Source organism: Pelobates fuscus, chromosome 7 (genome assembly GCF_036172605.1).
Source record: "Pelobates fuscus isolate aPelFus1 chromosome 7, aPelFus1.pri, whole genome shotgun sequence".
In the NCBI taxonomy this organism is placed as follows: Eukaryota; Metazoa; Chordata; class Amphibia; order Anura; family Pelobatidae; genus Pelobates; species Pelobates fuscus.
Genome location: NC_086323.1, coordinates 104,516,883 through 104,542,813, shown reverse-complemented (window position 1 = coordinate 104,542,813; position 25,931 = coordinate 104,516,883). Strand labels below are relative to the sequence as shown.

Sequence of the window (25,931 nt, the reverse complement as noted above, 5' to 3'; positions counted from 1 at the left end):
TCAACATTAAAAGAATGACAGATGAGCCATCCCTGCTGGAAGACCAAGCTACTGCAGCTTAAGAACTTAAAGGAGCACTATAGGGTCAGGAACACAAACGTGTATTCCTGCCCACCACCATCTAGCCTCCCCAAATATACTAAAATCTTACTTTTATTCAAGTCTGCAGCTCCTGGCTCTGCCCCGGTTTGCCTGTGAACCACCTCAGTCTGCTGACATCATCAGAAGTGGTGGTCTGAGCCAATCACAGTGCTTTCCCATAGGAGTGGCTAAGACTGTCAAGGAGGCAGATCAGGGGCAGAGCCAGCAAAGTCAAACACAGCCCTGGCCAATCAGCATCTCCTCACAGAGATTAATTGAATCAATGCATCTCTATGAGGAAAGTTCAGTGTCTGCATGCTGAGGGTGGAGACACTGAATGACAGTGCTGCTTACTCTGCAGCACTGCCCAAGGAAGCAGCATTAGCAGCCATCTGAGGAGTGGCCAGTGGAGTTATCACTAGGCTGTAATGTAAACACTGCATTTTCTCTGAAAAGACTGTTTTTACAGCAAAAAACCTGAAGGTAATGATTCTACTCACCGGAACAAATGCAATAAGCTGTAGTCGTTCTGGTTACTATAGTGTCCCTTTAAAGGAACACTGTAGTGTCAGGAATACAAACATGTATTCTCAACACCGTAGTTCTAAGAGCGCGATTTAGGTCCCCTGCTAGTAAAATAAAAGGTGTTTAAACTCATCTTTATTCCAGCACCGTGCCCCCTGCTCCGCCTCCTTGGCTAAGATCGAACTTGACAATCTCAGTCAATGCAATGCTTACCCATATGAATTTTTCCAATGCATCTATCTGGGAAACGTTCGGCACCTCCACGCATAGCGTGGGAATGCGGAATGTCCGTGCTGCACACTGATCCAGGAAGCACCTCTACTGCCCAAGGACACCTCCAGGCAGCCACTAGTGGCAAGAAGTTGTTCTCTGAAAAGGCAGAGTTTACAGCAAAAAGCCTGCAGTGACAGGCTATACACACACACACCGGAACAACTACATTAAGCTATAGTTGTTCTGGTGACTATAGTGTCACTTTAATAGACCTCTTCATCAGGACTAGACTCTCCAGTTGGAAGCTTCACAATCACTAGAGGTGTTCCTAGGCAGTAATGTAAACACTGCCTTTTCTCAGAAAAGGCAGCTTTTACATTGAAATGCCTGCAGGGATATGCTAAACACAAGAACACCTACTTTATGCTGTAGTTGTTCGACTATAGTTTCCCTTTAAGTTACATTTTAACTACTGCACATGCTCAGAGGTTGTGTGTCAGATATCATGTCCCCCATCAGTAATAGGAGGCCCAGAGCTGTCCGCTAAATAAAGGGTGTAAATAAATAATATTAAAAAAAGGAAAATGCTGTTTTTTTTTTAAATATAACCAACTTTGCATATCTACATAGTGTAAGAGCCCGTGTTTTAAAGAGGTAGTGCCCACTTTCAACCACGGGCCCTTGTAAAGACCTAGGTGCAACTGAAGCAATTACCATAGTAGAACTGTACCCCAAAAATTTAAAATAAAAAAGTAGTAAAATCAGCTTTATTTTTGTTTCTGCTGTAATGTATACATCAATGCATGCCTGATTCCGTTGAGTTTTCCCAAATACGTAGTTTTACTATCCAATCTTAATTTACTATCTTGCTATAAACATCTGAATGTGAGTATATCACTAGTAAAAACGTACATGAACACTACGGTATGTGTAGCTTTGGGCTTCTAACACCCCACCATCATGTTTACTCATACCAATGGAGTATGATTTTTGAGGTAATGAAAAAGAGCTCACAAAGACCTACACTACTAGAGAGGCCTGATGGGTCCATGGTACGCTAACGTGACTTGCGAGTGGTATTTTCATTCATCAATGGCTAGTGGAAATGTTGAACCATTAAAATAGTTCACTAATCGTAATGAATGGGAGAAATCTAAAAGGGCTTACTTTCTCAGGTAAACCATTAAAAGCCAGACTAAACCAACCCAAGAGTTTTTTTTTTTGTTTTTTATCTTTCCCGCTATAATTTACAAAGGGAATAAATTACAATTAAAATCATCCCCCTGATTTTTAAGAAAAACGAAAACATTCATGGAAAGCAATAGAGCATGCACGGTTTAAAAATTGTGCTACTGAAATTACCATAATTTATACAAAATAAAAAAGCACAGGGCTCAACAAATTCACACTCAAGGTCAGGGTTAAGCAACCACCAGCACTCCAAATGTTGGTTACTATATCTCCCATAATGCTGATACTGCCATAATAATGGCAAAGCATCACAGGAAAAGGTTGCCTACTATTGCTCTAGGTTGACAAAGAAATGACCTGACACACGTATAGGTGGTGTCTTTTGTCTGGGGTAATCAAAATATCTCCTCTGACCAGCCCCCATTTTCTGGGAGTGGGCTTTACCGGCATGCTCCAGTGGCACAGACAGTTTAACGGCTCAACTTATTCTGATTAACAGATCCAGAAGAAATAGGGAATATCCCCTAAAACAGAGTCAGGATGCCACACATCTAATGCATCTTGAGAAACTAGGTTGCACTAAATGGTCAATTTTATAGGGAAGTTCAGAAGCAGCCTACTTTAATATTTTCCTGGTATGATTTATCTCTTCAATGGGTCTAATGCCAGGCAACTGTCGTTTTAACCCTGCAACTGAAAACATTGCCATTCTGCAGAAACGTTTATGTTTATATTGCCATAACAAGAAGACGGAGCTTCGGCAGCGAGAACAGCGTGCAATGGGATGTAAGGTAAGTAAACTCACCTTTTAAATCCTCGTAGCAATTTTTCTACATTTTACTATTTTAACCTAAAAACTACATTGTTGTTTCACCTTTAGTGGATAATCTCTGCATTTGTTACATTTTATTACAAACTCTACATTACTGTACTTAATTTATTTGTTTACGTGCTTAGATTATATCCACTAGATGTCACTAAAGCACAATGTTCTATGGTGGTTTCTCAAATTACTCTCTCACGCAGTCATCTAGAGACAATGAGAAAAGGGAAACAGCACTAAAAAAGTGTAACTCCTGGGCTACGACTATGCCATTTAATACCAGTGTGCTAAAACCACTTTAGGTCTCTACACTTACTATGCTTAAAGAAAGGACATATGACCAGCAGGTCACATCTTTTTAGTAAATAATGTTCGTATGCTTACATAAAAGTGTGTGTGTGCGCGTGTGTCTCGCGCCCTGAAGGAAAGGGTCCGATGCTGGTCAATGTATTCTTCCAACAAATAAAATTTTGCTGTAACATTCTACACAGGTAATTTACCTGTAGACATTCACCTGTTAGCTTGAGGGGCATGAGACTGCTCTTTTGAAATGGCAGTGAATGGCATAGTTGGGTGTCAGTGTTACCAGTACTCTCAACCTAAAAATGCCATCCAGTCTGAGTGACATTGCATTATTGTCATTGATTGAAAAACCCTGCCACAAACTTGAGATTTGTTTGGTTGACTGAAAATGTATGAATTTTTTCCTTACACGTTAGGAGCTTTCCAATAGTCACACACAAATTAAGTATGGTTTCCATACACCTGAGAGTAGAACCGTCACTTCTACATGCTCCTTCACTCAATAGTGTTTGCAGGAGTAAATAAGGCAACTGAAGTTGCAGTTACTGTAGGGTTTATTTTAACTGACATACAACCTATAGCCAACATTTAATGTATCTTCTCTGTAAATGGATAGCATGACTTATCAGTTTACAAACAGCCAGTTCACTGTTAAGTAAACCGGGACATGTGGCAAGGAGGAACAAGAGGTCAGCCCAAGTTGTGGATGTGGAGAATATGGCCTCTACATGTACAATACGGATATCAGGCAGCCAGAACGGAGATATCCGAATGCTTAATTGACAAATCTCAGGATCTGGTTTAGAGCTGCACATTTACAAATAGCTGTTGCTCTAAACCATTCTCCGAGGGTACTTTCATGTGGTTGGCCTTTCCAGAGTTACTCCACTTTTTTGCGGGTTGAGTAATGCCCTATTAGGCATTATTCTTTAGGTCCCCACCAACCCTTAAAAAAAAAAAAAGTTTTACTTGCCTTGAATCCAGCGTCAAATGAAGCACCTTGTGACATCACAGGAGCTGAGTGAAGGTCCAGTCAAAGGTTTCTCACAGGCAAGCCTTTGATTGGACTACTTAACTGGCTCTGAGTGCCTACGCTCTAACTGAATGGTGGCAGTTTGTGACAGTGGTGTACAAGCACAAAGTGGAAAATATGCTTTGGTACATTGTTAAAGGACCACTATAGTGCCAGGAAAACAAACTTGTTTTCCTGTCTCTATAGGGTCTTTAGCCCCACCCCCACCAGGCTGAAGGGGGAGGAAGGGGTTAAATTCTTACCTTTCTCCAGCGCCGGGCTCCCTCGGCGCTGGGGACTCGCCTCCCTCTTCCGACGTCATCCGCTGAATGCGCATGCGCGGCAAGAGCTGCGCACGCATTCAGTCCATAGGAAAGCATTTTGTAATGCTTTCCTATGGACACTAGCGTCTTCTGCGCGGACACGCCTCTAGCGGCTGTCAATGAGACAGCCACTAGAGGCTGGATTAACACATATGTAAACATAGCAGTTTCTCTGAAACTGCTATGTTTACAGCAGACTGAGTTAACCCTACATAGACCTGGCACCCAGACCACTTCATTAAGCTGAAGTGGTCTGGGTGCCTATAGTGGTCCTTTAAGGACATTATAGAGAAAAGTATGTTGTATGTTTTTCTTTTTTTTTAACAATTCTGGACAAAAAATATGTAGCATGGATACAGGGATGATCATGTACTATTTGCTGTGGGAGGAGCAAAGAGCAGAAAGAGGTTTGAGGAACAGGCAGGAAAACAAAACTAATGAAAAAAAATAATAAAAAAAAGGAATGAGAAGTCTATCGTTTTAACATAAAATTATTAACAGTTATGAAATAAAATATGACAATCTCCCAGTGAGCACAATTTTATGTAAGTTTCATTTGAAGAAGCACTGAACAAGAATCACAGATGATATTGGATTTTGCAAATGATCCAGAAAAGGTCACCCTTAATATTTGTACTTATTTTCTAAGTAGATTAGCAGTGTCCAATCAGAAACTGAAAACAGCAAGCAAATTCAATATAGAACTGTCAGGATACTAGTTGATCCAGCACGCGAAACTGTATCACACGTAAGACTAAAGGTAATGTCTTACCGGGCCTTAGAATGGTCGGACTAAACGTACCAGTGAATAGTCAGAATGCTTGTTGAGGTCGGGGACACAGAATGAGACAAAACAATGAGGGAAAGCCAAAAGTCAAGGATACCAGAATACAGGGAAGTCAAATGAAGCCAAAGTCAATAACAAGAAATAAACGCTCAGAAACACACTCTCTGATAACCTACTAAGAGAAACCACAACAGGGCAATGAAGAAAAGGAAAAAGGAGTTTAAATAAGTCTCCTTCAGATCCAATTGCCTGTACCCGGCCTTTGACCCCAGAACGTGCGTGCACGTCCTTTGTGTGAAATCACAAGCACACCGTCAATACCGTGGGCAGACGTGGGGTTACAAATTGGAATGGATCAGTAGCGGCCGGCGGCCTTCAACATGCCGCAGGAGTCAGATACACCGGCACAGGGCTGCTGAACACCACCTCCGTTAATGCCAGAAAGGCATTTGCCATTACGGACACCACAAGGTGAGGATGAACATGTGACAAGAACTATTTTCAAGAATATCCACAAAGATTTCATACTAATTGCCACTTCTATAAAATAAGCAAAAAGGTAATTTAGACATTTAGTTTTCTCTAAACAACGTCAATATATAGCTATGACAGCATCAACATTTACATTGTAAGCAAATTTGAGTGAGGTCCTATTCTCATAACCTAAATTTGTCATAATTTTCTTATATTTTGTTACGTAGGAATATGTTGAGGTTTCCTAAATAAAAAGGGGAATTTTTTACTTATTTTATTTATTTGCCAAGTATCCCAGATGACTGCCAATTTCAAGTTGCTGGTTATTTCATAGACAACATGACAAAATTCCACGGCCAATAACTACAAAAAAGTGGACAGATAATGGACAGCGAGTTTACTTTTACTTGCTGCAACACATATTTCATGTTTTTTTGTAGTTCTTTGTTTGCAATATTTTATGTGAAGTGGCTGTCATTTATTTATGTTTTGACATGTCCAAACCGCTCCATCCACCTAGTTTGTTTGTTTTTTTTTCCACTCCTCTTTAACCCCTTAAGGACCAAACTTCTGGAATAAAAGGGAATCATGTCATGTGTCCTCAAGGGGTTAAAGGGGCAGTCACTTTCTTTGCATACTTTGCTTGGTTAGATGTACTTACCTAAAGCTGCCCCCACAGGCACTGCCATCTTCTTTCTTCAGCCTCTGGCACTACATCCACCAGGAGCCCACGTCAGTGAGTATAGCACTACTGTTTATGGAGAATCCCTTGTGAGACTCCATAGATATGGTCTTACAATGAGTGAGAAAATGCTGTATTTCCCTGGCTGGGAAAATTCATAAATCTTGAGAGAGGTAGCTCCACATTTTGTCAAGAGGTAAAAAATAAATACATACTTTGCCTTATATATTTCAGAAAAGAAAATGTCAAACGAGAAGAAAGGAAGAATGGATTAGGAGTGAGGAAAAGCAGAGGAACAGACTGAAACAAGGTACGTTTATGGTGACAAAGCAGCTTTAAAGTATACTTCTTTTTAAAGTTATACATTAGGAAAAGTAGTCCTTACGTTTCCTCATGTATAACATGCAGGTTGACAAAAAGGTGGCACTTTAGTCAAGCTTTGAGATTGTCAGTCTTGGTCATTATTTACCTCACATTACAATGTAAATATATTTTTAATTCATTCCAGACACATTAGAAAGGCCACACAACGTATGAAATGTATGTTTGAGGTTCTTGACATCTTCCCTTTGATGAAGATAAAATATATATTTATGCTGCAATTCTTAGGTCTTGGGTACAAGCGATATTGCAAGTCATAGAAGTGCTTCCCTCAAACCATTAAACTAAAACTTTGGGTTTGCATGGTAAACAATAAAGCAGGACTATCCCTCAGGGGGTTTACATTTTTTTTTTTATTACAAAATACACAACAAAAAAACTACACTTTGTCATGTGTATGGTACCATGCTCATGATCTTCCAGCTAGCAGAACCACTTAAACTAGCCTTGGAGGCATCTCATGCACACAACTGCTTCCATGACGCAAGACAGTTGGAATTAGACAACCAGTAAGTTCATCTTGAGCATTTCCAGCACTGGCAGGCAATATTGACTAAACTCAAAGGGACAGTCCAATACTCGCACAAATCAGGTGAACTGTGTAGATTAGGTTACAAATAGCTCTTTTTATAAAGCTTGCAATATAAAAACCGCTGTATAATTTGGTTTGCTGGGATGTGTAGTAGGGATCGACCGATATTGATTTTTTAGAGCCGATACCGATACCGATATCCTGTGAACTTTCAGGCCGATAGCCGATATAATTTGCCGATATTCTGTACATTTACCATTTTGGAAAATAAAAAACTATTTCTAAAAGGTAAATGCACAAAATATACATGCCACGTGTAGTGGATGCAGTGTGTTTAGACAGGGGAGCTGTGGATGCAGTGTTTGTGCAGTGTGTGTGTGTAGTGGATGCAGTGTGTGTTTGTATAGTGTGTGTATATAATGCAGTGTGTGTTTGTATAGTGTGTGTGTGTGTATATAATGCAGTGTGTGTTTGTATAGTGTGTGTGTATATAATGCAGTGTGTGTTTGTATAGTCTGTGTGTATATAATGCAGTGTGTGTTTGTATAGTCTGTGTGTATATAATGCAGTGTGTGTTTGTATAGTCTGTGTGTATATAATGCAGTGTGTGTTTGTATAGTGTGTGTGTTTGTATAGTGTGTGTTTGTATAGTGTGTGTGTGTATATAATACAGTGTTTGTGTAGTGTGCATTATATATACACACACTATACAAACACACTGCATTATATATACACACACACACTATACAAACACACTGAATTATATACACAGTGTGTTTGTGTAGTGTATGTGTATAATAATAGTGTGTGTGTGAGGGGGCATTTTTTATTAAACATTTTTTTTCATTTTTATATTAAATTATTATTATTATTTTTTTATATATTTAATTATTATTATTTATTTTTTGTTGTCCCCTCCCTCCCTGCTTGTTGCCTTGCCAGGGAGGGGGTGATATGTTAATCCCTGGTGGTCCAGTGGCATTGGCTTAGCTGGGGGAGGGGAGGGGAGGGGAGGGAAGTGGGGTGGGCAGCAAGCATTTACTCACCTCCCAGCAGCTCCTCCAGCTCCCCAGTGTAAATCTCGCGAGACCCGCGGCCGTCAGAGCTGGCCGCGGGTCTCGCGAGATTTACACTGGGGAGCTGGAGGAGCTGCTGGGAGGTGAGTAAACGCTTGCTGCCCGCCCCCCCAGGACCGCTGGGCTTGTAATGAGCCTGGCGGTCCTGGGAGGTAATATCGGCAATATCGGTATCCCTATTGGCCGATACCGATATTGCCGAAAATACCGAATATCGGCCGATTATATCGGTAAAACCGATAATCGGTCGATCCCTAATGTGTAGTTTATCAGTTTGCTTTTAAACCGCAGAAACAACTTCCAGAAAATCTTGTTTGCAAACTTAAAACACCTTATATAGAAGAACCTGATCAGTGATGAAGTTACAGCAGCATTCTAAGCGCGGTTACCACTACGGGTCTTTGTAGTGGTTATTTTGCATATTGCAAAGAGTCTTCAGTCACAGTCTTACCGGTTAGCGTCAAACCACTTTCAATTTGACGATAAATACTAATGCCTGACAAGGTTGACACAAGAGATTAAGAGCCACACTGCATTTTTTTTTTTCTTTCAAGACATGGATATCTTTTACAATATATATATATATATATATATATATATATATATATATATATATATATATATATATATTCACTATTCCTACGGGAACCAAACCGAACACTACGGGCACCAAAGCAACTTAATCAAAATGACGTTCTTATGGTGCCAGGAGGTCCCTAGCGCTTGCTCACCTTAAGGGGTTAAACAGTTCTGGAATGATTTAACTCCAAAGTCTGAGTTTCCGTACCAAATCTCCCTGCATTTCTGTCCTTAATTTTTCTTGAAATAAGGAAACTGGAAGGCTCTTGCAGAATTTGGCAGTGCCGCCGATTGGCTGACAGCAGTTGCCTGATTCTGCAGGAGTCTTCCGGTTTCCCGATTTTGAAAAAAAAAAACTTGTCTGGTTACAACTACGTTTGTTCGTCCACCCACTGTAAAGCGCTGCAGAATTTGTTGTCGCTATATAAATAACAACATAATAATGAATAGGTTTAACCCCTTTAAGTGAGCCGTGCAAGGGACCTCCTGACACCATAACAACTTAATTTCTAATAAGTTGTTATGGTGCTCAAACTTTTTTTTTTTTTTTTTTTTTATTAAAAAAAGACTGCTATAAAGAATTAAGATTGAAAAACCAAGGCACAGGGTGGCTAAAATTAAAACAAGAAAAAAAAATTAATAAAAATCAACCAAATAATAAATGTAATCATAAAAAGTCCATATTCCAAAAATCCATGGATATATGAATAAGCAATGTCCCAAATCCTTTCAGTATGAGGTGAAACAGTACTTATTCTAAAAATCTAAGATCACAAAATCATAGTGCTTTCTGTAAGAAACTACATATTGAAACACACGGTTACAAAAATAAAATTTACAACATATAAAAGAATAGCAAGCACATTACAAATATCATAAGATGTTTCGACCATGGCCAATGGAAGCATGCTTAGCTTGTTGCATAAGTCAACGGATAAGCACCTGCTCCTTCTTCCTCTTTGTTCCCTACTCTTGAGAACCAAGGACTAAAAACTGTCACCATGAGAACTGACAGCATCACCTAAATTTTAGTCACATTGTGCCTTTTTTCTCTGGGCTCTTTTCTATCTTTTCCTAAATTAAAGGAGTATTTATATTTAACTTTAATATTTATAGATTTACACGTTAATTTACCTAAAGCATGCTCCCAATCGTCCAAGTGCCCAACACATTTACAATCCCTTCAATGCTGGGAGATGTGATGGGACAATTACAAAGATATGTCCCTATAAGATGTGTAACTGTCCCAGCACATCAATGTTTGCAGATCATGGCAAATGTGCATGACGTGATCACAATGTACAAGTACACACCGATACTGACAGCTGAGAGACAGGATCAGTCAGTATCAGCCGTACCAGTATTTCCTGACATGTGATTGCTTTCAGAGAGCAATGGCAAGTGTGGAAGTGCTGATAGGCACACACAGCTTTAGAAAGTCATTTGAGTGCTCTTCAATCCTGATCACTCACTCACAGAAATTGTGAAAGAGCAGGGGGGCTTAGAGAATACTTAAGAGCCTGCCCCTTTACCCCCCCCATTACATTTTTTTAAAAACCACACAAAAGATTGTAAAAACCACAAACTAGCCCCTTGGCCAGGGGCATAACTAAACCTCTTAAAAAATAATAAAATAACAATTTGGTCACTAACAGTGTTGTTCACTAAAGTGACAACTGTCAGGAATTTAAAATGAATTTCAAATCTATGACAAAAATAGCTGAACTGGAAAGGTTCTCAACCAAGTGCACAATGTTTCCAATTCGACTATTGTTTCCTTTAATTTTAAATTCACTTTGAATTTGTGACATTACTCACTTTGTTAAATAACCCTTCCTAAAACGATAGAGAGACTTGAAGCTAACTGTAGTAAAATGCATCCAAACCCAGCGACCGATATACTGTTGGTGCGACTACACTGGGGGCCCATCAGGTGACCAATGCACTTAAGACCACGCGGTGAGCATGTCTTATCAGGAGCCTGGTCGTGTGTTGCGACCCAGGCCCCACTCATACTGGCAGCCAGGGAAGAAGTGAGAGTCTGTGAGAGCGAATACACCAAGCCACACACGAGGGAGAGGAGGGTGTCAGGCTGGTGTCCTGTCACACCCAGTTTCCTATCAGAATGTGTTTCCCTTATAGCTCAGCAATATATATTTATATAGAGAGATGAAGTCGACATCTGGAGTGCCTAACCCTGCTCTAGGTACTGTAACCACTTCATCTTATGGAGTACTATTCCTTCATTAGTGTTAAACTGTTTATGAAATTTGGGATACCTGGTCCACTCTATGCAGCTCAAGCGAATACTTCTACATTAACTCATGGAGTGATGGGTGTCAGTGATAGGTTGTGAGAGGTAAAATTACATTCACAACCTATTAGAGCTGCCATCGCTGGTATGGCTAAGGCAGTGTGCAATCAACATCTTAGCCACATATCCTATTGGAGCTGGGCTATGGACAGCCAGGGAATCTCATTCAGTGTGAGAGCCGCTATAAATAGACCGTACATAGTGAGCATTTCAAATTAATGAAATACTCCCATTTTATTGAAATCCCTGCGCAATAAAAATAGATCATAAGATAATGTAGGTACTACTTTGAGTACATCTGACAATAGGTGGGAGACTTCTGTTGTCAGGTCTTGTCAATTCCCACAACTGTCACTAGAAATCAGGCCTGTTCTTGCAAAGCATGCCACTTGGTCTATGAAGGATTCCAAGTTTTTGCAGGACCTTCGGTAGACTTCTACTTTTACTTGTGGGCACAAGTAAAACACCAATGCAGTTCCTGATGGATGAAGTTCTTATAATGCCCTAGCAGGAAAGGTAACCTTCGGCGCTACATATGTTGTGGATTATATGAGCATTATGGGAGTTGTAGTGCACAACATATAGGGTGCTGAAGGTTGCTTACCCTGCCCTATAGACTCCCATTAATTGATAATTCTAAGGATAAAATTGCATAATATAGTAAATATTTTTAACTTTAGTGTGTTCTTTTGTTCCCCTTTAGTTTAAAAAAAATAAAAATAAAGATAAATTAAAAAATTAAAAAGAACAACTCAATTTTTATTCACCTGCAATCTAGAAGGGCCTTCGCTGGGCAGCCACTTCTACTCTTCTGATATCATTACTTGAGATGATTTATTTTCAATCCAATGCTTCTCATACTTGGGACCTATAATGCATACGCAGCAATCATCACTCTGTCAATTGGATAAGTATCATCAAATCCAATGATAAATATTCACAGCATTTGGCAGCATCATGCACAGCGTGATGATGCCAAATGTGAAAACCTTCAAAAACTGTTAAGTCTTCAATCAGAAAGTGCACTAGAGGGGTTGTTTTGAAGAAATGTAAATACTCATGTTTTTTTGTCACGAAAGGGGTTAAAATTAATATTTCCTACTACATACTATACACCAATAGGTTTGTTTTTTATGAATCTTGAAAACTAAAGTAAAACTATTTGATATAATTATAAAAAATAAAATGTCACAAAACTATACAAAATTGACATAGCTTTGTGGCAGATTACAACGTAAACTCATTTGAGTAGTCACTCACCATCTTTTATGTCCCTGTACTTCCACTTTATCATGTTGCAACTCTTGTTAGTCCATCTATCCTGGCGCTACATGACTAATAAAAGTGAAGTAAAATGATTTCTTGCAAGTAAAAAAAAAAAAGTGAAGTGTAAGAAGCTGAATCGACATGGCAGAGATGAAAAGGGACAGCATCAGGTGAGCATATTCCTCGATGACTCATCCTCATGTGCCACCATGTAATCAGACATGACACCTTAAAAGGCCTTTACTATTAAAAAAAAAAAAAAAATTACAAAGACCTCACATGTGACAAGGCTAGTTTACTTCCTTTTGGGTTGTTCAGCAAAACGGAAGTTGTGGACTTGCCAAAAGAATTGCAAATTTAAAAATCAAATTAACGGAGCTGGGGGGAAAAAAGGCGCTATTTTTTCACTCCACTTCATTTAGTAGAGTCTAAATGTTGAACTTCTCTTAGCAATTATCTGTTTAATGAACCGCTTTGATTTTTCTTGTCATGTGTATGTGATAATGTGTTAGAATACTAATCCTGAACAGTTATTATTGGAACCAACCATTTTTATAGGTTTGGGTTTTCTGTGTGTTTTATGGTAAGGGATGGACTGTTCAAATTCTGAAGAAGCAGAAAGCAATTAATCTGGTATGTGAACCATTGACCAGTCAGTTAAACAAAAGTAAACTTGATGAACTGAAAAAAAAAAAAAAAAATTCTAGATTTAGGCCAAATTAGCACAGATGAAGAATAGCTAAAGTTAGCTTTTGCACTTGCCCTAAATTTTACATGCTTGGTCACGAGCGCTTATATCATCCATCAGAATAATCCTCTTTAACCTCTTAAGGACCAAACTTCTGGAATAAAAGGGAATCATGACATGTCACACATGTCATGTGTCCTTAAGGGGGTTAAAGCACATCCTAACTCTCGATATTTGTGAGAAGAAAAAAACAAAAAAATAAATAAAGATACATTACATTTTGTCAACACAACTTCTATAAACAAATCATATAACATACTTTGAGATTTATACTGTAAACACAAAATATGCAGCAATTTACTGTATGTGCTCCTCATGTGACCTTGTGGAAAGTGCAAGGCATATCTTTAGTTTTGATAGATGCAGGTTATGGGTTGGGTGTGTGGGAAATAATCACATAATAGAACAGGTTTCACTGCAAGTGGGTGGTAGAGGGGAATAAAATCAACATGCCAGGCAGGAAACTACATTGTGTGTTTCCCCACAAACGCACAGTAAATGTATTGGAGAGAGCTGGTGGGGACATGGCTAGGGGGGATAAAGTTCCCCTTTGTCTTGTTGTCCTCCCCATGCCTGTAAATTAATTAACACGGAATATCCGTTCCAGACTAGCACTCCCCGCCCCATACGGGCTCCATGTAAACCAGTTAAGATGGCTAAATTACAGCGACGTACATGCAGCGAAAACCCCTTCACGGCCGGTTGGGTATTCAACACACAGAGAGCGCCGCAATGCACTGCACATCCTCTGCCATGGCAACGCTGGGCCGTCACCACAGCTCGGTATTAGGTCCTGGGGGGGTTTGTGGATGGACCATTCCCTTCTTCCCCTCCCTCCCCTCTCTCTATGACTCCCGTACCTGCGATGCCTCTGCTCTCTAGCTCTTTCAGTTCAGTTGCACACACAGCACGACCATCATTTGACGTCACTTCCTGTATCTTCTCAACACCCCCCTCTTCGTACTTTCTAAAACTTTATTGACAACACGACAAAAGGCAACGTGCTGAGAACGTTTTATGTACAATCTATCATACACACAACTACAGGCATACATGGGATTTTATATATAAATAGACACTCCAGCTATGTTTCATTCATATATATATATATATATATATATATATATATATATATATCTATATCTATATATATATATCTATATCTATATATATATATATCTATCTATCTATCTATCATATTTCTGTCATTCCAGCCAATGATGTGGGGTGGGATTTGTGGGCCTTTTTAAGAAGGTAGATTTACTAAAAAGTGAGAACTACATTTCAAATTCTATGCCAGAGTAGCAGAAATGAAAGTATAGCGGACAGAGAATTTTTCTGTTTTGGCTATTTCGACCTTAAATGTGAAATTCTCACTTCAGTGAATAACCCGTTGTAAGCACTTTCAGCAGGGTCCTCATCGATCTATTGTTACTGTAACATGTTGTGGTCTCATCTATTGTTAAATCTTCCCCCTCTTATAATATTGTAAAGCGCTGCAGAATATGTTGGCGTTCTATAAATGCCAATAATGAGAATAATAATTCTCACTTAAGTGAATATAGAGCCATGTGAAATGAGAATTGTTGGAATAAATTAATTTTAACTTTAGAGCCAAAATACCTGAACTAGAAGCATAACTGGCTTGGAGAATTGTCATTTTGATTTTTAAATTCACTTTAAATTCATAACTGGAACAATTCTCCAAGCCAGCTATGCTTTTAACAATAAATGAGGCCATTACAAAAATGTTACAGAAACAATAGGTTGATGTGGACCCTGCTCAAAGCATCTTACAGAGGGATTTTCAATAAAATGAGAATTCAAAATTTAAGGTCAATATACCAAAAATGGAAATAAACTCATCTGTTCGTTATGCCTTAATTTCAGATACTCTTGCATAACATTTGAAATTCAGTTTAAATGCTCACTTTAGTAAATTCAACATGAATTTAAACTTTAAAGCCAACATTTTTCCAGCTCTGCTATTTAGTCCTTAGATTTGAAATTCATTTTGAATTCAATCTTTACTGAATAACCCTATCAGTCAGTTTTCCAATTCAGTTAGTTTATGTTGGCCTAAAAATTGAAATGCGCTTTAAAATACCAACAATTGAAGGGTTAGTCCAACTACCATGACTATTTCTACTTTTAGATGTAGATATGAGCTTCTCTCTTGCAGCCAGCCCAGAGCATGTGCATGTAATCTGAGCCGGTGAAAGGGTCCATTCAAATATTTATCTATGAGAAGCATTCGATTGGAGCACGGATGACGGGGTGTGACAATAGATGTGGCGTGAATCGAATCGTGGAGAGTTCCAGAATAAACAGGCCATCCTAATTGGGGCTACTGCCAAAGTCATCTTAGGTTTATTCCCTTGTGTACCTCTTTTGTGGACACCAAGAAAATATTCCTATCAAGAGCACTGTGGGATTGGTCAGTGCAGTTCCCTGTAAGGTTAACGTGTTCTCTTTTGAGGGGGTTTGCACATCTCAGCCATTCTCTTAAGGCTCACCCTCAAGCTTCAGTCCAACAAAGATGCAGGAACGCACAAGGATAGGCCTATAGTGGCTGTCTGAATGACAACTCCTGGAGGTGCCCTTAGAGACAAAATTTAAAAATTACATTCTCTCAAAAAAGTAAGTATTTACAGTTGTTTTGTGATTTTTTTTTTTTTTTTTTAAATCACAGTTGATCACAAGTTCTAAACAAACACCCACAATTAAAAAAAATAAAAATGATTACACTGTGAGGGTGCCCAGCACCTACAATATGTAGTACCCTCAACTTAGAACTTGGGAGTAAGATGGGTAGTCCCCGTCACCTCTTTTGTGCAAAAATATAGAAAAATTTTAAGTTCCAGCTTTTGGTGCAAAATCCTAGACATTTAACAATCAGTCTTTGGCTATACCAACTCCATGACATAGCTTCAAAACCTCTCATTCTGGTTTATGGAATCTGAACTGTTGGACAAGTTTAACCCAGCACTGTGTGGTTAAAGTGCAAAATGGACAATCAATGTTTAAAGGAGGACTATAGGGTCAGAAACACAAACATGTTTTCCTGACCATTTAGTGTTAAAACCACCACCTAGCTCCCCTTAATCCGGCCCTGTATCAGAATATGGTTTATAAAAAAAAAATAAAAAATAAAAATTTACTTTTAAAGACAATATACCTTGCAAAATCTGCCTGTCTCTCCATATAGATGGATTTGCTATTCAGATCAGACGTTAAGCCCCACCCTTGTTTTACTCCCCTTAGTTGCTAAGCAACTAACAATACGTGAGTCAATCACTGTCTTATTTAAACTAATAGAGAAAAATTATTAACTGTACGTGTTGGTAGTGTACATTTTATATTAAATGAAAGAAGAAAAAATAATATACAAATACACCCAAAGGTATATGTGTTAAAAAATTAAAAATTCCCAAAAGGGTAAAGCAGGAAAGAGACAGGAGAAACCATGATACCTCTGTCATGACAGTGCTAGATCACAGACAAGTATGAATATAACAGCTCATAAAGGCAAATAAATAGAATATATCTTTATAATAAAATAAAAAATGTATTTATTTGCTTTAGGAGCCATTTTCCAGGAACACTCGAAGGAACACTCGAAGCATCTTAACCACACCCTGAGCTCCACCGGGTGCTCTTGCCCCAGCATCTGGATTCTTTTGCATGGAGAATCCAGTTTGCTTCACTGAGTATCAGCGCGCTCAGTGCGCGTAGCCCATAAGTGTGGGCCTATATCGGGCTGTGCTTGGCTCAGAGGAAACATGAGGATGGTTGCCTGCAGGACCCAGTTAAGTTATTATTATGAACATTTATATAGTGCTGCTTTAGAATTATAGAAAGGAGATCTTTAAGAGGTGAAGAAGGCGCTGCTCAAAGCTTACAATCTACGATGATATGAGGTAGGTAGGTAGATATATATAGTTAAATTGTCAAACCATTCTTTAATCCCAGAGCACCAAACCACTTTATCAAAGTGCCCCCCTTTATATGTCACATCTAGTGTCTGTGTCAGCAGCCCCCTTGTTATTATGTCTCAAGGTCCCCCCTTGGTCTCTATGACCTTCACTTGTGCATAGGTCTTCCCGTAGTAACTATACCTCCATTTGTTTCTCCCTCCCCAGTACTTTGTCATTTGCAGGACTAAAAGTCCTGAGAGCAAGCATGTATAGTCAGGACCCTACATATTTGGTGTCTGGTGCTATATAATATTAAAAAAAAAAAAGTCATATCCCTCCTCTCTCCATCGGTACACTTCGTACAAGCGTCAAAGTGAAGAGTCCTGACAGAATATACTCACTTAGCTTGATAAAGATACTTGGTGTCAAAAAGTGTTGCCACATCATGTAAAATGGCTGAATGAAACCACCATTATACCACACTGCCATGTGCCAAGGTCTCTCTCCGTGATATTGGAATTTGGTCAGCTGAACAAGGTCCTTCCTTATGGCACAGGCACCACGCACACCTGTTTTATATTATATATTTTTTTAATTCCCACAATGCTTGACTGCTACATTGTGGAAACAAAAACAAAGAAAGAACGGTCATCAAATGTTCACTTTTCGGTTTTTAAAGGTTTATTATTACATTTAATAAAACAATATTTCTTATTTATTATAAAATTTATTTTCTTTTTTAACTGACTGAGCAGCCATGTTGGGTCATATTCTGTGGTTATCAGATCAACTACTGCTTAACCTAATCTAATTAATCCGGTTTTCAAGGGAAAGGGTTGTCACACCAAATATTGATTTAAATGTAGAATTTTCTTATGTTCACTAACTTTACATTTTTTTTTACTTTATGTAAATAAAGTAATTTCTGTTCTTGAAAGCATTCTTACTTTACAGCATTTTCTGACACCTTTGCAGAAAGAGGCTGGCTCAGTTTAGCTGTAGAATTAGATTGTATAAAATAATTTTGAAAAACTGATAAATGCATAATTTTATTTCATTTACCTTGTTCAGATTGTTTACACAATATGGAGGTATTTTTATTTAATTTTTTTAAACCTAAACTTTCCCTTTAACATGCAATACGATTGCTGGACGGCGGGGATGTGCTATGCCGCCCGCCGGCATTTCGAGCCAGGTCCCCAAGGACGGCATAGCTTGCCCGCCGTCCTTAAGGGGATAACCTTGCATAATTTTCTCTATTATTTTTGTATTATACTCATGCAACTAACTACTTGACTTAATTATAAAAAAAAAAAAAGAGGTTTACTGTGCCAGCAGAATATCCCAGTTGAATAGATCTTACGCAGGTTTTATGTATCTTCTGTTATTTGCAACCATCTCAATTAAAAAAACAAAAAACAGATTGACAAAAAATAAAATAAAAAAATTTGATCAACATTACCTATGCTTCAAGTGGTTTCCCCATCCCCACAGGCAACTGAAAATGCAACTTATAGCAAGCATCTTTAGTACTTAGTAGAGCATCCTTTTGCTGATATGACCTGCTGCAAACGAGATGCATAGCCAGACACCAGCTTTTGGCAGCGTTCTTGAGGAATCTTACCACATTGCTCATGAGCAATGGCCTCCAGTTCAGTAATATTCTTGGGTTTGCGTGCTGCAACCGCCTTCTTCAAATCCCACCAGATATTTTCTAGAGTTTCAGGTGACTGATGGCCACTGTACAATTTTCCAGGACTTCTTCTGCAACCAAGCCTTAGTAGAATTTGAGGTATGCTTGCCATTATTGTCTTGTTGGAAGGTCCAATGACGCCCAAGCTTCAGCTTACTCATAGACGGCATGACGTTTTCTTCTAGGATTTCCTGATACTTAAATGCATCCAATCTTGTCTTCCACACGCTGCAGGTTTCCAGTGTCAGAGGATGCAAAGCAGCCCCAGAGCATCACAGAACCACCATCAAGCTTAACTATAGGCAGAGTGTTCTTTTCACCTCATGCTTCATTCTTCTTCCTCCAGACATACCGCTGATCTATTGGGACAAAGAGTTCCAGTTTTGTTTCATAGATCCACAGAACAAAATCCCAAAACCTATGTGGCTAATTTATATGATTTTGAGCATATTGGAGCCAACTTTTCTTGTGCTTTTGGGTCAGTAGTGGTGTACGTCTGTGGTGCATTTTAGTACGCACCTGTGGTGCATTTTAGTATGCGCCTTACTGTGCTCACTGAATCCTCAGTGCCTATTGTCACTAAGTCTTGCTGCAGGTCTTTTGCAGTCACTCGAGGGCAACCTGCCTTCTCATAAATCTGGTTGCAGCCATTGATAGCTTACTTTTTCAGCACCACCCAGGTAGTGTAACCACTGTTCCTTCAACTTTGAACTTGCGAATTATGCTTCCAATGGTGTCTCTAGGAAAAGTCAGTGCCTTCGCTATCGTTTTGTATCCTGTTCCTTGTTTGTGAAGGGAAATTCTGTCTTCTCTTAACTTTGTGGACCATTCTTTTGACTTAGCCATATTTCTAACAAGCAGTCAAACGTGACACTCAACAAACTAAGCGAGTTCGGCATTTCAAGTGTTCCAGCTCATACATACTGTGGCGAACGTAACCTTGCCACTGGTTCTTGGAGAGGCCTGCTTGCCAGCCTCTTGCCCCAGGACTATGGCCCATGTTTTAGACCTTGGTTCAGGACTGTGGAATCTCTTTGTTAGGGCCTTTTCCCCTCTATGGTTCGGCATATGGGGCTTACCGAACTGATTAGACTAATACTGTTCGTATACCGAATGAATGGTCTAACGGACCGACCACCCAGAACAAATCGCATGCTGCTTATTGCCCTTATTGACCTCACTAACCGCAACGTACTAAGTGGTTCGCTGGATGGCTGTCGTTCGTACGTGCGAACACGTGGTGGTGGCCATCTTTAGCCGCGAACACATACAGCAGTGTTTGGTCGTCGAATGCATGGTACTATAATTTGATGCTCGACAGCGCAAACACCGCTGGGACTTCCATCTCTTCGTTCGTTTGACTGGATTCACTTGAGAAGAGCAGCGTTCGGTGGAAACACTCCCAAACAAGAGACACAGACTAAGTATACATACGAACTGGTTATATTCGTATTTCTGTAATATTGTGAACTACCGAACTAGACCGACTGCAAACCCTGATTCTCTGGAACTGTTTTGGGCATGGGTCCATGCGTGCGGTTGGTCAAACTAAAACCTCCATGGAAATCCTAAACCGATCTGGGTGATTTTTAGATATGTTGGTCCCCCAGTTTGGGGCTATCAGGAGATATGACTATATTGGGGTTTCCATGTGTTTTGGGGGTATTTTTTTTAATATGTTATAAAAATGGGTGTTTGTGTGTCTGGAGATAATTGAGTTAATCCAGTGCTTGACTCAATTATCTCCCAGGTAAAGAGGAGGGATTAACCTATTATGTGTGGGAGTGTCCTGGATCTGAGAGCCAATGTGATTTGTGTATTTGTTTCTACTGTGGTTTACTCTCTGTTCCAGTGGGGAGTGCCCCTTGCATAAAAGGCCAGTTGTGGCTACCAATAAAAGAATTCCTCTTCACCCTCAACATAGAGCCTCGTCTCATGTGTGGAGGGGACAGCTATATTGACTCTGGGGATTGCTATATCACTATACTCCCCTGGGATTATATTCACTTGCGCTTTCAAGAGCATATTGCTACAATCTCTTGGAGGAGAGGTCTACCAACTGGAAGCTGGATCCCGGTCTTGGGTGGGTGGAGGACAGCGAGACCCCAACCAAGCTGTAACACTGGAAGTGGGGACTACAGTCGAATTTGGGGAAACCACTTGAAGCATTTGTTGTGTTGAGCTATTTCAATTGCTTTTGTTTGATTTGTTCACTGCAAACAGCTGAAAGTATAAACCTGGTTTTTAATAAGGGTTGAATAATTTTGATTGCATGGACATAATTTAATATTCTTAAAAAGAGAAAATAAAAAGAGCATAAGTTGTACCTGGCATGACGGGTACCATGACGGGTACCCTTTAAAGTCAAAATAACCAAATAATATAAAACAAAAAATCACTAAGTTAGATAGGCTTCCAGTTAGGCTACTTAAATTAAAATTTGCATCTTAAAACACAATAACCCCCAAATATTGTTTCATGTGTCTGATTATTTATGGGGGTTTAAAGGGACACGCCACTGCCCAAATACAAAATTTAAAAAATGTTAAAATCCCCATTTAGTAGATATACCTCGAATGAAAAATACAACACAGAAGCACATCAATCCACAACTTGCCCATTATTTTAAGTGTTCCTGTTTCACTGCAACAGCTGCCAATGACACACAAAGGTAATACTGGAACAATGAGATGCCCATCTGGAAAGAGGTTATGAGGTCTGCCCTGTCCCACCAAAATACTGCCATCTGATACCTCTGAAATTTAGCCCTGCAATTTATTAAATCTCATTATTTATTAAACTAAGATATAATGTTCCTATTTTTACTTTTTTCAAGAAACAGTTCTTAAAACATTTTGTTTTGCACTTTACTTTTGAGACTCCTTACTTCAGGTAGACAGTAATGATTGTTGTTTTTCAGGGTGATATCCTGTAATCGAACATTATCAAGAAAGGTGGTGGAAGAGACATGTGATTTAAACCACCATCACAGGTAGAATTTCCTACTTCAATCCCTAAAGCTACTTATTATATTCAAACTATTTCAATCCAGGTTACCACGGAAACAACAAGCCTTAACTCACAGTTGCACATTAAACTAACTACATTTTTTCCCCATTTGGAATAACTTTTTATTTTCAATGACAATGTCAAAAAATAAAATATGCATTTTACATGTAATTGACAAGGGCTATTTTGTACCTTAATGACAATAGTCATTTTGATTAGATCTTTGTTCAACAGTAATATTCTTCTTCTTACTCATTTAGTGCACCAATATACAAGTTCAATTCTTTAGAATTTTTAATTGTGTACGCCGTACATATACATATCTAATCTATCAAATGCATTTAACACTTAAATAAAAAAGTATAAGGGCCCTTAAATAGCAGTTTGTAGACAATTATTGCAGGAAAAGCATATGAATGTATTTTGTCCGATTGCAGGAATATATCACAAGCCTTGGATTTTCACATATTTTTAAATAATACATGTCACATGCCAAACTAAACACATTCCTGCTTCTAAACCAAATGTTCTCAAATTTTGATATGCTAGTCTCTAACTTTAATAATGTAACTTTTTTTTAAAACTGGTTTGAGTTTGTCGACTATTATTACATTTATTTTTAAAATATATATCCTAAAAGATTTGATATGAAAAGTGGACATTAAAAAAATAAAAATATGAATACCTTAAAGGAACACTATAGGGTCAGGAATACAAATGTGTCCTATAATCTTAAACACTATTTAGCCCTCTGGCCCCTCAAAAAAAAAAAAAAAAAAAAGTAGAAAACTCACATTTATTTTATTCCAGCACCGCGGGGGTCTGCTGGTGCTGGCCCCGTCGCCGATCCAACCTCTTGGCTGAGATCATGAAAACTGATGATCTCAGCCAATCCAAAGCTCTCCCAAAGGAAAGCACTGGGAGGATATAGCGCATGCACAGAAATATGCCAAGCTAGCCAGTAATCATCTTCTCATAGTTCAGCACAGTTTAGCACCTCCATGCAGAGCATGGAGACTGTAAACAAAACACTGCTTTTTCTCTGAATGAAATGCCTGCAGGGACTGACTATACTCACCAGAACAACTACAATAAGCTGTAGTTGCTCAGGTGACTATAGTGTCCATTTAATATAATATTTATGTTTTAAAATTGTATATATTGAATAATTTACTGGTTTACTTTCCCCACTTCCCCTTTTCGGAGATGTTCCATTTTGGTTTCCAGCCGGTCATGGTTTTAAATTCTGTCCTTTTCTGTAATTAAAGGAACACTCCAACATTAAAAATGAATACTTCCCTTTGTTATTTAAGAGTTAGGGAACCTCAATACTTCTCTAAAAACCAAAACCAAGTTCATTATTTCTAATCCGGAAGTGAGATTTGCCATTGTTACATTTTACACAATGTGATTTTCTTTTTTAAAGTGTATTAAAGTTGTATTAAAGTTTGAAAATTTACTATACTTTAATACCGAATTCCATACGGAAGGTAACACTGCTTTCCTACCAAATTTTGGTATGTGATTTAAATTTGGGTGTCAGTTTATTTTGTTGCACTCAATTTTTCACCACACACCTGTTTTCAGTTTTAGTGTGTTTCTTTCAGGTTTCTCACAGTTATCCTGAGGTGTTGATTGTTTTTACATTTATGTAAGGGTTACCATACTGCTTATTTTGTTCTTTGTTTGTGGGGTGGTGTCGTGTGTGTGGATTGTCAATGGTGTTGTGTTTGTGGGGATGGTGTGTGTGAGCTGTTTATATATTTGAATGACAGGGGGGCTTCTTCTGCAGCTCTGTGTATATCTAGCAGTGTGGGTGGCTTCCTTGGGGTTCAGTGGGGACCAGCCTGGCCAGGAGCAGGTCAAGTGTTGCAATGGGTAAATTGAGGATTGTTCCTCACCATCTGCAATCACTGCTCGAGTTGCACTAGCAAATACCTGAACTCCCACTGGGACTCCTGAAAGGACAGAGCCTGTTTGGCTGTTGCAGCCTTGAGTGCTGTGCAAATGCACCTCAAGTGCCATGCATGGCACATGTGTCATATTTTGCTGACCCCTGCTAAATACAGTGGCAATTATTTGTCTCTATATTAGATAAAGAAGAGATATAGAGAGACATGCGGAAACAAAATTAATCTCATGGATGGGAGAATTGCATTGTAAAAAGATTAATCTGATCCTGAGGGGAGACTTTATTTCAAGCTCTTCCAATGTTACTCACTAAGAGGGAACTTGAAGGCTTGTAGAGGCCTAAAGATAATTTTATTTGGAACAGACGAGCGAGTAGGAGGGGAGGACTGGGAGTCCCTAATTTAATAATGTACTTTTACTCAGGTCAACTAGCTCAGTTGGCAATGTGGCATGCACCAATGGGTAAGAGGAGATGGGTGGAATTAGAAGCACAAATGAAGAGATCAAACTTACCAATGTCGCACAGAATTCCCTAGAATTCTAACCTACCTATAAATATGGGACAAAAAAAAAAAATCAACAAATTCCAACCCCTCACCTCTCACTCTGATACTTTGAAACCTAGACATTTTACCAGGGATGCACCCGCAGGGATTCAGGGATATTTAGGAGGCAGGTATGCAGCGATATCTACATTTATGGGATAACACATTACACATTTTACAGCTTTAAGAGGGAGACATCCCTAACCAGTCAAGTCTTCTTCCGCTATATACAAATATGCAAATTATGCACAGCAGAATGAGATTAATATGATCATAGGTCAAACCCTTACGTTATTTGAAAGCATCTGCATGCATATATTTCTGAAATAAGACCTTTTTCTATATGAATATGTTTGGTCACAATCCAAAGTCTGGGGACCATTGAGGTATATTTCACAGTGGGAATAAGACCAGGGAGGACAAAACTAGTGACAAATGGGAGTATACGTGGGAAGTGGCAGGCAAAGTCTCGATATGCATAATATCACAGAGCCAGTTTTATAAGACCCTATACAGGTGGCATGTCACCCCAAAACAGTTACATAAAATAGGTAAGGTCCCATCAGACGATTGTTGGAGACTCTGCAGACACAGAGGTTCCCATTTCCACATGTGGTGGTCCTGTCCAATATTAATGGTATTTTGGGAAGAGGTGAGGGGATTATCAACAAGCATATTCAAGAGACCATTTGTGCTCGATCCTTGCCTTTTTTCTCTTATCGAAACCTCTACAGGGCCTCCCAAAAAAAGCGCAAAGATTATTTAACAAAATCACTTTAGCAGCAAGAATGTTTACAGCAACGAACTGGTTAAAGGTAGCCACCCCACTGATAAAGAAGCTCAAAGCAAAAATTAAGAGAGAGAACCACCTAATAGACCAATTAAAACATACAATATACAACTCCCTCCACGCATTCCATAAGACTTGAGAACCTTGGCAGAAATACAAAGTCACACTATAATCTCATATTAGTAAACCTGGAGATTGTTTTTTGGCGTGGTGGCACTCCCTTCCCACAGCCAGTGGACTGTTGGCATGCTTTTATTGCCCACAAAACGATGCTTCAGATTCACAAGCTCACTTATGTACATGTTTAGTGACAATGGAATGTTATTTGCAGTAAATAAATAGAGAATTTAAAATAACTTTTTTTTTTAAAGCTTGTCTAGAAAAAAAATTATGTAAATAGTAATTATGAATTTATACAGACTTCAATTAAAACGTGAGGGATTATTTCTAAATTACCGGTATGTTATGTAATGTTTTTAAAAAAGTTTGATGGCAATTACATTTTTTAATGGTTAACCTATGGTTGAAATGAAAAAAAAAAAAAAACACAACTAGTGGTAATCTATTTCTGCCCCAACTCATGTAGGAACTGAACAATTGCATATGTATTGTGCGCTAATTTTAGTTAGGACCCTTCCTCAAGGATATGGATTGCAGTTGAAATTTTTTTATTTTTTTAAAAATCAATTCCTGACACTTCTCATAATAAAAAAAGTCTCCTTATATTCTACATCTTGTGTCTCCTCTAAAATGTCA

General features: G+C 38.8%; 1 protein-coding gene across 4 annotated transcripts in view; it reads right to left on the bottom strand.

Annotated features, from left to right (window-relative positions):
• The window catches only part of TCF20 (transcription factor 20), a 94,432-nt gene that overhangs the window by 47,284 nt on the left and 21,217 nt on the right, over nt 1-25,931 (bottom strand). Inside the window, exons 1-2 of one of the 4 annotated variants that reach the window (XM_063426343.1) lie at nt 14,171-14,224; nt 12,064-12,164 (exon numbers count right to left, since the gene is read on the bottom strand). The exons of 2 other annotated variants lie outside the window; for them this stretch is intronic. The gene's annotated coding sequence lies outside the window, so the exon portion shown is untranslated. Of the gene's footprint in view, nt 1-12,063; nt 12,165-14,170; nt 14,247-25,931 lie in introns of those variants that run through there. One more of the 4 variants, XM_063426342.1, reaches the window with a different exon arrangement.